The 13,739-nt window shown below is 36.8% G+C and overlaps 1 long non-coding RNA gene across 1 annotated transcript; it reads right to left on the bottom strand.

Annotated features, from left to right (window-relative positions):
• Positions 1-6,909: 6,909 nt before the first annotated feature.
• Positions 6,910-11,271, bottom strand: LOC309862985. Its single transcript, XR_014310834.1, has 2 exons — positions 11,144-11,271; positions 6,910-7,106 (listed from the first exon to the last, which is right to left on the bottom strand). It is a non-coding gene; the product is annotated as an uncharacterized lncRNA (long non-coding RNA).
• Between the last annotated feature and the right edge of the window lie 2,468 nt (positions 11,272-13,739).

The following is a 13,739-nucleotide window of genomic DNA, read 5'->3' as shown; positions in this document are numbered from 1 at the left end:
GAGTTTCTGAAGACCAGCAGCCTTGGAAGGGCCCCTCTGGTATCCCTGTGGTGCCAGAGCTCATGTGTGAAACTTTTCCTGCAGCCACTGGGCAGCTTTTTAACCACCCTGGAGTCTTCTCCCAAGCAGTGGATGAAATGGAAACAATAAAGCTTTCTGAAGCAAAACAAACAAACAAACAAACAACAACAACAAAACAAAGATGGCAGCTTGGAAGATTAAGATGATGCTGTCACAAGCCAAACAATGCCGGGACCCACCAGAAGCTGGAAGAATAATGGGGCAGATTCCGCCCTTGGCCTCTGGAAGGAGCATAACTGTTCTTACCCTGATTTCACCCTTCTGACCAGAACTGTGAGAAGATAATATTTCTGTTGTTTTAAGTCACCAAGTTTGTAGTAACTTGTCACAAGAAGCAGCCGCAGGAAACTAACACAGCTTTTAAATAAGCCATAATGAAAACCACCAAGAGAGATATATTTGAAGAGTAATATAATAGTCATTTGGAAATGGAGGCTGACAGGGGAGGACTGAGGATGGAGGAGAGTATTGCAGGCATAGTTGGTAACACAATCAGAATTCAGTCACAGTCAAATTTCATATTTATTATGTTGATTAATTACAGAAAAGTGTTGTGTTCTTGTTTTTGTTTTTAGAAAGAGAGAGCATGGGAATAGGGGGGTAGGGGCAGAGGGAAAAGGAGAGAGAATACCAAGCAGCCTCCATGTCCCAACACAGAGCCCAACCATGATCTCATGACCTTGAGATCATGACCTGAGCCAAAAATCAAGAGTTGGATGTTTAAACAACTGAACCACCCAGCACTCCTCCAGGAAAGTAATGTTAATAGACCAACTAAGACCAGAGAGAAATGCTGTACTGTTCCCAGTGAAGTAAAGCCACCAAACCATATATCTCATATTTAGTGGCATACTTTTTGTACGTCAAGCACTGTTCTAAACATATTATAAGTACTTGTCTTCATCAGTTGGGGCTGCTTTAACAAACTACCATATACTTTGTGGATTATAAACAACCCTTTTTTTTTTTTTTTTAAGTTATAGAGCCGGCATGGTCCAATTCTGGGCAGTCTCATGACCTTAGCTAATCCCAGTCACTTCCCAAACCCCTCTCACCTATACCACAACAATGAGGGATACAATTTCAACACATGAGCTTTGTGCAGACACAGACAGAGTCCACAAGATTTATTTATATAAAAATCACACATCTCTAGTATTATTCCTACTGACATATAAGGAAACTAAGGCATAAAGATGTTGAAAGCAACCTGACCAAGACAACAACAAGAATTGTGGGCTTTTTACCACTGTATGTCACTGCTACTCCTGCCCAGTAGTTTAGTTTGGTTTTAAGGGAATAGAGGGAATAAGGAAGATCACCACAAAAACAATCTGACAGTTCATTTTAGGGATAATCTAATTTTAATCTTAATCTAATTTGCCCTCTATTATATCATTTGAAATTAAAATGGACAAGCATATTCAACTCAATTATTTTTCTTTTCAGTATCAGGAAAAAATACATGTAAATTATCACAATTTATTTATAATTGGAGAAAAAGTAAGTCAATGTTACACATCATTGGCCTCATTTAAGAAAAATTCTCTTCAATGTCATTCTGAGCTTTATTTTCACTGGGGAATATTTTTGTCTACCAGAGGAACTGGCATTTTGATAACAAAAGTGTTTTTTTTTTTAATTTAAATTCAATTAATTAACATATAGTGTATTATTAGTTTCAGAGGTAGAGTTCAGTGATTTATCAGTTGTACATAACACCCAGTGCTCATTATATCACATACCCTCCTTAATGCCTGTCACCCAGTTACCCCTCACCTCTTCCTTTCCAACAACCCTCAATTTGCTTCCTATAACTAAGAGTCTCTTGTGATTTGTCTCCCTCTCTGGTTTCATCTTGTTTTATTTTTCTCCTTCCTTTCCCTATGCTTCTCTGATTTATAATAGTGTTTAATATTCCAATGGAATTTGTCAATTTTCAATAAGAACTTAAATTACCCTTTCTAAAGGAGGCTTACTTCCTATAATAACACATTTACATATGTTATCACTGAAAGAACTTCTCAGGGTGTTGTGAGAAATTCCAGTTTGGAAGAGCTGATGATTAAAATAATTGACGCTGAAGAGACCCAGGACTTGCATAGTTTGATTTTTGCTTTTCTGATCAAGCATAACTCTTCATACTCTTTGTCCCTTACATACCTTTCATTTTTGACTAACAAAAATGAATGACCATATTCAATAATTATTTGTATAAACTATTAAGTTGAGAAAGAAGTTAAATGTGGAAGGACCAATGGAGGTCAGCTTTCACAGAGGAATATGGTCTCTTAGTGGCCATGATGGTTCAGAAGATGGCTCTTAGCTTTACAATCAAAGAATATACTGCCATCAGACATAGAGGTGATCAGACAAAAATAAAGGGGCACATTACCCAAATTGTAAAACACTGTTACGTAAAGCCAATCCCAACTCTTACTCAGGCAGATGGTTCATGCATTCCTCATCTAGTAAAGAAAGTATAGATTGAATATGAAATTACCATCTAAAAGTTGTTTTGTGAATAGGGACCTGGGATGACCTAAAGAGCAATACCATCAAGCTCATCAGAATCTATGCAAACTTTTTTTTTTATTGATGTATAGTTAACACATGATGTTATATATTCACTCTTAATGTGACAAGAATATAACTGCAAACTAGAATACTTTTAATGGACAGCACTAAAGACAACAATTAAAAATGCTTATTAACCAATGCTCCTTTTACATAATCCAAAGAAGGTGGCATGGATATAGAGCCATGAGCATAAACTTTAGTGTCAAATTCTGCTATCGCTATGTGATCTTGAGTAAAATCTATTCAGATACCAATTTCTTCACCTAAGATGGAAGAAATAATATCTTGTTCATGGAGTTTTGAGAATATTAAATTCAACAACAAAATTAACATATAAGAAAATGCTTCTCTACCTGTTTGTGGAACATTGTTGCTGACAGTGATACTCCCATGCATTCCCATCAAAAGTATATATGGACCATATATCATCTTATTTTTTCTATATTTGCAAATCTTAACCAGCAGTATAGATATACATCATAGTTTATTGTGAAATATTTTTAGACTGATAAACTACATATATTGTTATTTCTCTCTTTTTTTAAATCTTATTTATTTATTTGAGAGAGAGACAGTGAGAAAGAGCATGAGCGAGGAGAAGGTCAGAGGGAGAAGCAGACTCCCCATGGAGCTGGGCACCTGATGCAGGACTCAATCCCAGGACTCCGGGATCATGACATGAGCCGAAGGCAGTCGTCCAACGAACTGAGCCACCCAGGAGTCCCTTAATTGTTATTTCTTGAGTCTCCCTTTCAGAAAGTAATTTTCTCTTGAAGATATTAGGACTCTACCCTACAGAATTCCCATACCGTGGCATTGACAAAGTAATAGTCAACTGTTGTTGACTTCGGACTCTCATGTGCAGTTTCCCAATCTTTGACCATGTGTTTCAGAAACAAAAGGCAAACATAGATGACACACATAAGTAAATATCAAGTAAGCTTTTACAAAATGAGAAAGAGCATAGCTTTAAATTATTGTTTACATTTATAGCTATTTTTCCCAAAGAAAGATTGATGGTATAATTTGGTGTAGACACATGTTAATAAAGCTTCTCTATTTGATACCATAGATTATGACATTCAAATATATCCGGCTTGGGAAATAGGATGCATTTTCTTTGCTTAATTAACTGCAATCAATCTTATAAGCTCTTTTGAGAACAAGTAAAGAAGAATGTTTGGTTGTAACTGGACTATAGGGTCACCTGGGCCTTAATATACCTAACATTCTATGAATGTGAGAGGTGCCATACTTCTTAGTCTTAGCTTCCACATCATTAAAGTTGAAATGTTGGAATTATTTTAAGAACTATCATCTATCATACATAGCTTGCTTTATACTGCAACTGACACAGAAAAGCTTACTAACTGTTCAATTATTTTTATCAATTTAAGTAATTTGTTAATGTTAGGTTTTTAGCTCCAAAGCCTACACACCTATTTACATATATACATATGTACATCCACTAATACATTTAGAAACACACAAAATATTAAGCAGCTACAACACAAATGTAAGTAGACCCTCACTTAACTCAGTAAGAACATAAGTAACATTTACTTCTGCATGTAGCTTGAACTACAAGAAACATTCCTATCCCATCCCTTACAAAGTAGGGTCAAGAGAATCCATGTCAACATAATTAACAATATGTGTCACCATCTATTAGAATCAACACACAACCCTGTGGCTATTGGCATCAGAAGCAACACAGAAAAGGTAGCTAGTGGCAAAGACATGTCACTCTCTATTATTATTAAGAGAACAAAACAGAACCTCTCTTTGACTATTTAGTACATTCCCAGTTTAAATTTAGCACGAATCTCTTTTTGATTATGAAGTTTCGCATTCTGAAGGTTTTAAATCACATGGAGTGATTTTGTATTTGAGCAGTAGGTTAACTAAGAAAGCCAAGAGAAAATTTTTTAAGCAGATATGTATTCCCTCTGGTATTTTGTCCTCTCCTGAGAGCAAAATGGAGCTAAATAAAACCCATGACATGTGAAAAGTGAAAATATGTTATCACCATTTCAAGTTCAAGAACTTAGGCTGTTTTCATAGGAAGGCAGACCAGCACATCAGGATGGAATTAGCCGTCATCTGTTGGAAGAGCTGTTAGGCAGATAAATGTTAGTTTAGGGCCTGTTTACTAGGCCTTTACATATAGTTTACTGTATGCCCAGCTAAGAGAGTGCACTAAATTATGCTGGTAATCCAGACCCCTCCACCTCTTTTTGGCAATTCCTTTATATTTTAAATAAAGTTTTGAGGACTAAAAATCAGTCATTGAAGCATGCTTTTATTTTTATCTCTCTAGTACTGAATTTTCACACTGTGTGCCAACACATTATTTCCACACTATGTGTAACACAATCTAAAGCAATTTTTTTTTTTTTTTGGCTAAAATTAAGAACCATGTCCATCCAAGACATTTTTGCCAGGATCCCCCTCACCATTGCTTCTTCTTTTTGCTGCCTTGTTTACTGCAGGCTTTAAAAACTCGGCAAGCCTCAAATCTGAATTGAGCCTATCATCTGAGCGTTCTACTGGTATATTCCAACTATGCTGCAAGGCTGGAGAAAATCACGTGAGAGTAGAGATGGCTGTCCCTGCAGTCATGGGCTCCAACACCATCTGGGGTTTTGGTGCAACCCAGCAACCCTTCATGTCTTGGTCAGTGTAATTTTCTATTGCCTTCAGCAGCCTTCTCCAAACTTTGACTTCAGTGTCCATATCTATACCTTGTCGTCTTCTCTGTCACTTATAGTTTTATTTCCTACCATCATTTCATTTTCACTTCATTCATTTCTCTATCACAAAAATAGAACCCTTCCTCTAGGAGGTCTTCCTTGAATGTCTTGCTACATAGTCCACATAAATTTCAGTTCTTTTGACTTTCTTTCCTCTCAGTAGAGGAAGGGGCATCACTTCCTGTCAAATTAAATATATCTAACCCCTCTGCTTCCATGTCTTTAGGACTTCAGTTCACCATATATCATCTCTCCCTCCATAGCTTTAGAATTGGTCTTATCTTTCATAGTGTAATGATGACAAAGGGGTCTCAAATCACAACAAAAAATTTAATCTCTCTCTTGACTCAACATTCCCATGTAGTCATGATCCTAGAAGCTGTTGGAACAGTTGTCTGTGCTCATGGCCCCTTTTCCATCTGTCCAGTGCTCAGTTCACTGCCATTGGGCTTTGGTCACCATATCTTTCCAACTGCTTTGTGTAAAGTCGACAATGACACCTTGATGTAGTACCTAATGAATTATTTTCAGTCCTTATCTTATTTTCATGTGTGTGAAAAAAATTTTGAGCTTTAAAATTCTTTCTTCATCTTTGGTGATTCTTCCCTCTATTTCTCTACCTGCTCCTTCTCACTCTCTGATGCTCTCTTTCTCATCTGTCCACCTGCAAATCATATTTCCCATCACTAGCTGGAGGGCCTGTGACATCCCTTCACCCAGTTTTTATTGTTTTACACAAAAATGACAGTGCAAAGTTGTCAAAAGCCCAGACCTTTTGCCTGAATTCTAAATCAGCTTATCTTATAGATGTGTCTTCCTCAGTTCTTCAGTGGTTCAGAACCAAATCAAAGTCAACATGCTTCATTTTGAACTTATTTATTGTTCCACTTAATCATGTTCCTTCTCTAAATGCTCCAAACAACATCTAACCACTTACCCAAGCCATACACTTATAGTCTTTCTGGAGCTCTTTGTGTCATCCAGTTCTTACAGATCTACCTTCTAAAGGTCCTGGGTCAATTTCCTATTTATCTTAACTACCATTGCCTATTTATTTGACATATATACCTCACCCTATCTCCCAGATTTCAAAGGAAGAGAAAGAAGAAAGAAAAGTAGGGAGAGAGAGGGGAAAGGAAGGAAGGAGAGAGGGAGGGAAAAAGAAGACACTTCCCAGGGTGCCTGGGCGGCTCAGTCGGTTAAGTGTCTGCCTTCAGCTCGGGTCATGATCCCAGTGTCCTGGAATCAAGCCCCACATCAGGCTCCCTGCTCATGTTCTCTTTCCTTCTCTCTCACTCACTCTCTCGCTAATAAATAAAATCGGAGAGAAGGAAAGAAAGAAACTAACTTCCCTTACCAGTTATAATCCTCCATCTTCCTTAGTCCAGGTCCTTATCAAATATGATTATTACAATAGCCTTCTAAGTGATTCCCGCCCATCCTTATCATTGCTGCCAAAGATAGTTATAAAATATAAACATGATTACGCCACAACCCAGATTAAAATATTTTACTACATTCCCATTTAGCTAGGGTCATCCAAACTACGTTAACAACTAGGCCAGTTGTAATAACCTAAACATTGGTAATGTAATAGTTTAGATCAAGTGTTAACCTCTAGACTGATAGAGCATTTGGTATCTTCAACATGTGGCATCCAAGGTTATCCAGAATCTCACCATCCTGAGGGGCCTGAAAGAGAAAAGAGAATGGGACAGCTCTAGGAGAAGTACCTATCACTGCTTAGTTTTCACTCACTGGAGCTCAATCACATTGGCTACACCCTGTTCTGAGGGAGACTACAATATAGTAAAGCTATAACCCAGGGGAAAAAAAGAGATTTTAGTTGAGAACTATCAGTCTTTGCTTTATTTCCCCATGGATTCAAAATAAATTAAAAATCCTTCTCTTGCCATACTAAGTCTCTCTAATTTTTATGTCACCTGGACTAACTTCCACATCAGTCCATCAATCTATGCTTCTGCCATAACCAACTTACTTTCCTCAAACTCATGCTCAAATAGACCTTCATGGCATCTGTGATGACGTTTCCCTCTGGCTCATCACCAGTTTCTCTACTCCTCCTTCTTTCCTTCAGCTAAATTCCCATCTTTATTTCCAATTTAGATTGCTTTCCAGGACACCTGGTTGGATATATATAACCTCTGAGTGTGTTTCCACAGCTCTCTTACAGAGAGCTGAACAAAGTGATACATAGACTTAGTCTTTCTTGTCCATTTCCCTAGGGACTGTATACCCTGACAGAGTCTATTCATTGTAATAATTATGTAAGATAATGTTTCTTTTAATACATTCAATATTATCCCTCTGCTTATTCTAAAACTAATTAAATCAGGCCCATTTTTTAGCCTAAACTAATTCAATATTAAAGACAAATTTGATATTACTAAGAATTCTAGATTTTCGCATTTGTCAATTAGACATTCCAGAAATTAACTTCTGGCCATGTCTGTGAAAATGTGTTTCTTGAACTCTTCTCATTACCAGTTTTGTAAAAATTAACAACTCAGGCCCTTGTGCTCTTGTTTAATTAAGCATGTCATAGGAAGCTGAAAACATACCCACACAAAACCGCACTTGCAGGTATGTATACACTTGATTATGAGTATCTTATATTCACATTTGCATAAATAAGACAAATCACAAATTATTTTGGGGCATCTGAAATTTGATAGACCCCACATGTTGTGCAAAGAAAACTTTGCTTAGAATTTAAATAAAATTGATTTTAAAATAGTTTTTCCTTGGTTTTACATAAGAAAAAAATTTAGGTAAATTTTAATAAATTTGATTTATATAATACATAATATGTTATATATTATATATAACAAATTTAATTTAATATATTTTAAACACCAATCTATATTAAGAGATCATATTTTAATTGAAGATAATTTACTGTGTGTGAAAATTTACTCAAATAAAATTTTATTGTAATTATAATAAAGTATTAGATTCAGAGGACTTGATTTATATATTTACATTTCTACTTTCCTAACTAGTTTACAAACTGTATGATAGTGGGAAAACTAGCAGCCGTAACTTTTGATTTTCTCACCTATTAACCGGAGATTTGCCTCACTCAGGGGTTAAGAGATCAACTCTATGGAGAGACTATGAAAAAAGGAAGTATTGTTGGAAAAGAGTTATCTTTTCAAAATTTTATCCAATGACATAATAATCATAATTTTGTGGCAAACTAGCACTGAGTCCTAGTCCAGGTTATACTTGAAATTCAGAAGTCTTTCTTACCAATTTACAAGGGAATAAACTTCTCAATAGAGGAAGATCTCCATGTATGTGGAGGTTGTATGTGAGTGTGTGGGCAGATTTTTGTGTATATACACCCACATACACGTACTGTGGTGTGGGGAAGTCAATGGAGGGAGGGGATCTTTCTGGCGCGGAAGAAGATGAACGTTACTGATAAGGTTCATAATTGCCAGCTCATAGGGATAAATGTCACTTTGACTTTTATTGATTTCATTGTTTTTAATTACATGTCCCTAAATAGACTCTACCCCAGAGTGAACGGACCTCACTGCCCCCGCCGTTGGTTACACTGCTATCCATAAGTGTATCTATTCACAAAAAGCAGCATCATCAATAGCGTTCTCACACAAAAGCACCACTACAAAAGAGAGGGCTATCCCATTAGCTTTCAACACGTAGGACAACAGTTTTTATGTCAAGCTATCTAAAACTCTGAAATATATGACATCTAATAGCCTTCTATCAAAGAAAATTGTCCGTTGGTTGGTGGCTCAATTAAAACTATTTTTTAGAGTTAAAAAAAAAAAATTAGAAACTTCTACATTCCTGTTAACTCCCTCCCTACAGGTAGACTCCTGTTTCCCTTAACAGCATTCTTCCTCTCCATAATTGTAGAAATAGCTACATGAAAAATGCCTGACGATTTCTCATTCCTTTTAGGAACTATGTTTACTATCTGGATGACAACAAATGCTGGTTCTGTTTTCATCGCTTGGTTCTGTTCTGTTCTGTGCCAGGAATGGAGCGCAACCGTCATCACAAACGGGATTTTGTGAGGCTCTACTCCATCTACTTCCACTGTAGGAAGCCAAGTGTTAAGGCTTGGCTTTTTTTTTTTTTTTTTTTGCCTGTTTGCACAGATGCTTCTCTCCTTTTCCTGGGGAGAGGTTAAGCCCCTTGATCTCTATCCTTCCTCAGCAGGATCATTTTTATCTGCTCTGCACCCCTCAGGAGGACAGTGGCTGCCTTTTCTTTATTGATAAATTAATTAAGAACCTTGCAAGCCCAGAAGGTTTGAAAGGATTCTAAAATTCTCTCACTTGATGACTTTCACTAAGTAGAATATGTTTATCCATTTCACAGGACCTATATTTTTAGATCAATGACCTTTGGGTGTGTGATTCATTCTGATTTCATTTTTTTCCCAGTGGGTGCAGTTTCACATATGCCTATTTAAAAACAATAAAGCAAAGCAATGTTTTAAATGGAATATAATCTATTCTACACCTGTTTCCTTAGGCTATTTTGATGGATGAGAATGGTTTCTATGATAAATTTTGCTTTCATAAATAATAGACAATTCAAGTATTTACATATTTCCCATTAAGTTTTCATATGAATATTTTAATTTTAAAACTGGTCAATTGGATGTAATTTTTTTTCTTTTAGCAAAACAGCCATATATCCAAAACAAGGTATTTTTAGTCGAAACAACAGAAATATTTTCTTTTTTTTTTTTTTAATTTTTATTTTTTATAAACATATATTTTTATCCCCAGGGGTACAGGTCTGTGAATCACCAGGTTTACACACTTCACAGCACTCACCAAAGCACATAACCTCCCCAATGTCCATAATCCCACCCTCTTCTCCCAAACCCCCTCCCCCCCAGCAACCCTCAGTTTGTTTTGTGAGATTAAGAGTCACTTATGGTTTGTCTCCCTCCCAATCCCATCTTCTTTCATTTATTCTTCTCCTACCCACTTAAGCCTCCATGTTGCATCACCACTTCCTCATACCAGGGAGATCATATGATAGTTGTCTTTCTCTGCTTGACTTATTTTGCTAAGCATGATTCGCTCTAGTTCCATCCATGTTGTCGCAAATGGCAAGATTTCATTTCTTTTGATGGCTGCATAGTATTCCATTGTGTATATATACCACATCTTCTTGATCCATTCATCTGTTGATGGACATCTAGGTTCTTTCCATAGTTTGGCTATTGTGGACATTGCTGCTATAAACATTCGGGTGCATGTGCCCCTTTGGATCACTACATTTGTATCTTTAGGGTAAATACCCAATAGTGCAATTGCTGGGTCATAGGGCAGTTCTATTTTCAACATTCTGAGGAACCTCCATGCTGTTTTCCAGAGTGGCTGCACCAGCTTGCATTCCCACCAACAATGTAGGAGGGTTCCCCTTTCTCCACATCCTCGCCAGCATCTGTCATTTCCTGACTTGTTGATTTTAGCCATTCTGACTGGTGTGAGGTGATATCTCATTGTGGTTTTGATTTGTATTTCCCTGATGCCGAGTGATATGGAGCACTTTTTCATGTGTCTACAACAGAAATATTTTCTAAGCATAATTTGTTTGGGCAAGAATTTATTTTGTAGAGTTTTCTCTGGTTTTCTTGTCTCTTATGTAATGAGAAATACACCACGATAGAAATATCTCTTTTAGATAAAAATTGTGTAACACAATCTGCTTACATGACTTCATCCATTTTGGTCACCAGAATCTTGGTTGTAATCATCACGTAGGTTCCATATAAATCTTGATATCTCTTTGTAACAATAGGATAAGAAAATATTACTTGGAGATAAGATTAAAACCGTAAAGACAGTCTCTGGATTATGGTGCATTTACAACCCAGAAATATAATTACATCATTTACTAGAAGTATTTTCATACAATGTACAGGAACATACTTCTTCTTTGTTTCCAGTTTCTTGTTAGTTTTCATAGTACAAGAAAACAACTCCTTCTCCTCTTTGTGCTTGACAGATTCACTTGTTCTTCCCATCTGTAGACGAAATTTCCAACCTAGTATCATATATTTTGGGGTCACTCTTGGATTGGGAAACTATATAGGTTATCATTCAAACTATGTCACTGTTGAGAGAGAAAATGATGGTTATTATCACAAAGGCATAAGGTAAAAATTAGGCTGTCCTATGCAAATTAGGATGTATAGTCACATTACTTTAATATAAAATATACTTTTATATTATATAACTTTATTAATATTTAATTAAAATTTAATAATTAATATTTATACTAGATAACTTTTATATAATATAAAAGTCCAATCCAGGGCACCTGGGTGGCTTAGTTAAGGGGCCACCTCTTGGTTTTGGCTCGGGTCATGATCTCAGGGTCTTGAGATTGAGCCCCATGTTGGACTCCGCATTGGGCATGGAGTCTGCTTGAGATTCTCTCTCTCCTTTCTCTCTGCCCCTCCTCCTGCTCTCATGCTCTCTCTCTCTCTTTCAAAATAAATAAATAAAATCTTTTTAAAAATTCCAATCCAGAAATATTCACAATAATAGCAAAATTTCAATTTCTGCCCAAAACTTTTCTCCATTCCACCAACTCAAACATGCATCAGGAAATCTACAGAAGAGAGAGCATGGGTGCCTCTTCTTCTTCTTCTTTTTTTTTTTTTTTCTTGTTCTACTCCACTTACATAATGCTGCTTTGGTGGAGTATAGAAGAGAGACAGAAGAGACAACCGGAAAATTATCTTACCTAATTGGTACAGTTGTGATATGGTGTTGATACTCTATAGACAAAACAGAAGTCCAAATAAGAAGTCCAATAAAGAAGTCCAATAAGAAGTCCAATAACAGAAGACCAATAAAGCAGGCTTTATTGATTTCACACTGGGGACTTTAGACTGTAGTTTTAGAGCAGTAGGTCATTTGTTTCCTCTATCAGGGCATTAATGGCTCTCCACACAGCACTGGAACTTCTGCTGTTCCTTCCTTTACAGCATCCATCATACCTTTAGACCTTCCTCTTGGGCAGGATCACTGCCAAACAATTCCAGGCTATGTCTCTTCCATGAAGTCCATAGTTGGTCCAAAAGATCATTTTCACTCTGCGTGGATGGAATTATAGTCTGCTCTTCATACAACATCTTAGTCTTCCAGCTCCAGACAGCCTCTTATGTTAAATTTGTCCTGGTAAAAACATCCTCACCCTACATCTCCCTGGCCTTAAGGAATGCATCCTAAAACCTCTAAAGAGGAGTCTTGAAACTTCTCTCTGTACACAGCACATGTGAGAGTGAAGCATCCTACCACCCTCTTCTACAAGGAGTTGTGGTGGTGAGGCAGGGCAAATCCACCAGAGGTCAGCAACTCTCTCCATAGTAAAGCCCACTGACATCACTTGCCTCTATCTCTCTGAAGATAATCTCACAGGCTTGAGGTGAGTGATTGGCTAATACTAGAACAGCTGGTTTCACTATTTCATAGTATGCTTTATATAAATGATCCTGTTCTATGCTTTGGTTTGGGGGAAGTGGGTGCCATTGACTGTTTACTTGTTGTTCTTGACTTGTAGGGCACCCCAATCTACAGGATTTTATTACAGCAGCTTGAGCAGACAAAATAGCATTACTGTATCTTATGGCCAGAGCCCTAGGAACACATATCAGAGATCCATAGAAAACACTCAGATAGCAAGAAGAAACTTACTGAATATGTTTTTACATATGAAAATGACGTGTGTTAAATTTACATACATTTAATGTCTAGTTCAGTAACTGCCATATACGAGGTGCTCAGTAAATGGTAACTTAAAACTGAAGAACACAATGTGGGTAAAAGACTTGATCTGATCATCTTTTATTTAACTTCCTAGGTCCCAAATAGCCCAAGTCTCATGCCTATGACTCATATGTAACTACTTCCTGCTTTGAAGCTCTTCCATGTGAGCTCTAGGGTGTTGTGTATGCATTGTTCAAAGGGCAGCTTCTAGGCAATTTCTTTTTATGCAAACATTTCTGTTGAAATTCTGTTCTGATCTGGTTGGGATATTGTAACACCCCTGATCTATACTAAATCTTTTGTTTTATGTCTGTGTTCTCTGATAACAGTGTTTTATCAGCAACAGTGGTTTTAAACACTTCGGAGTCAGAGGATCCTATGAGAAGTTAATTAATTCTGTAAACTTTTTCAATAGAAAATGCACATTTACACACACACAATATTTCAGTTATCATTTCAAAAGATTCTGTATTTCCTGAAGTTCAATATTTGGAGATCCCAGGTTATAAACTTCCCAACTCTCTAAGAATAG

Source organism: Mustela nivalis, assembly GCF_964662115.1.
Source record: "Mustela nivalis genome assembly, chromosome: 4".
NCBI lineage: Eukaryota > Metazoa > Chordata > Mammalia > Carnivora > Mustelidae > Mustela > Mustela nivalis.
The sequence above is the reverse complement of the archived record's forward strand: the minus strand, read 5'-3'. Positions and strand labels throughout refer to the sequence as shown.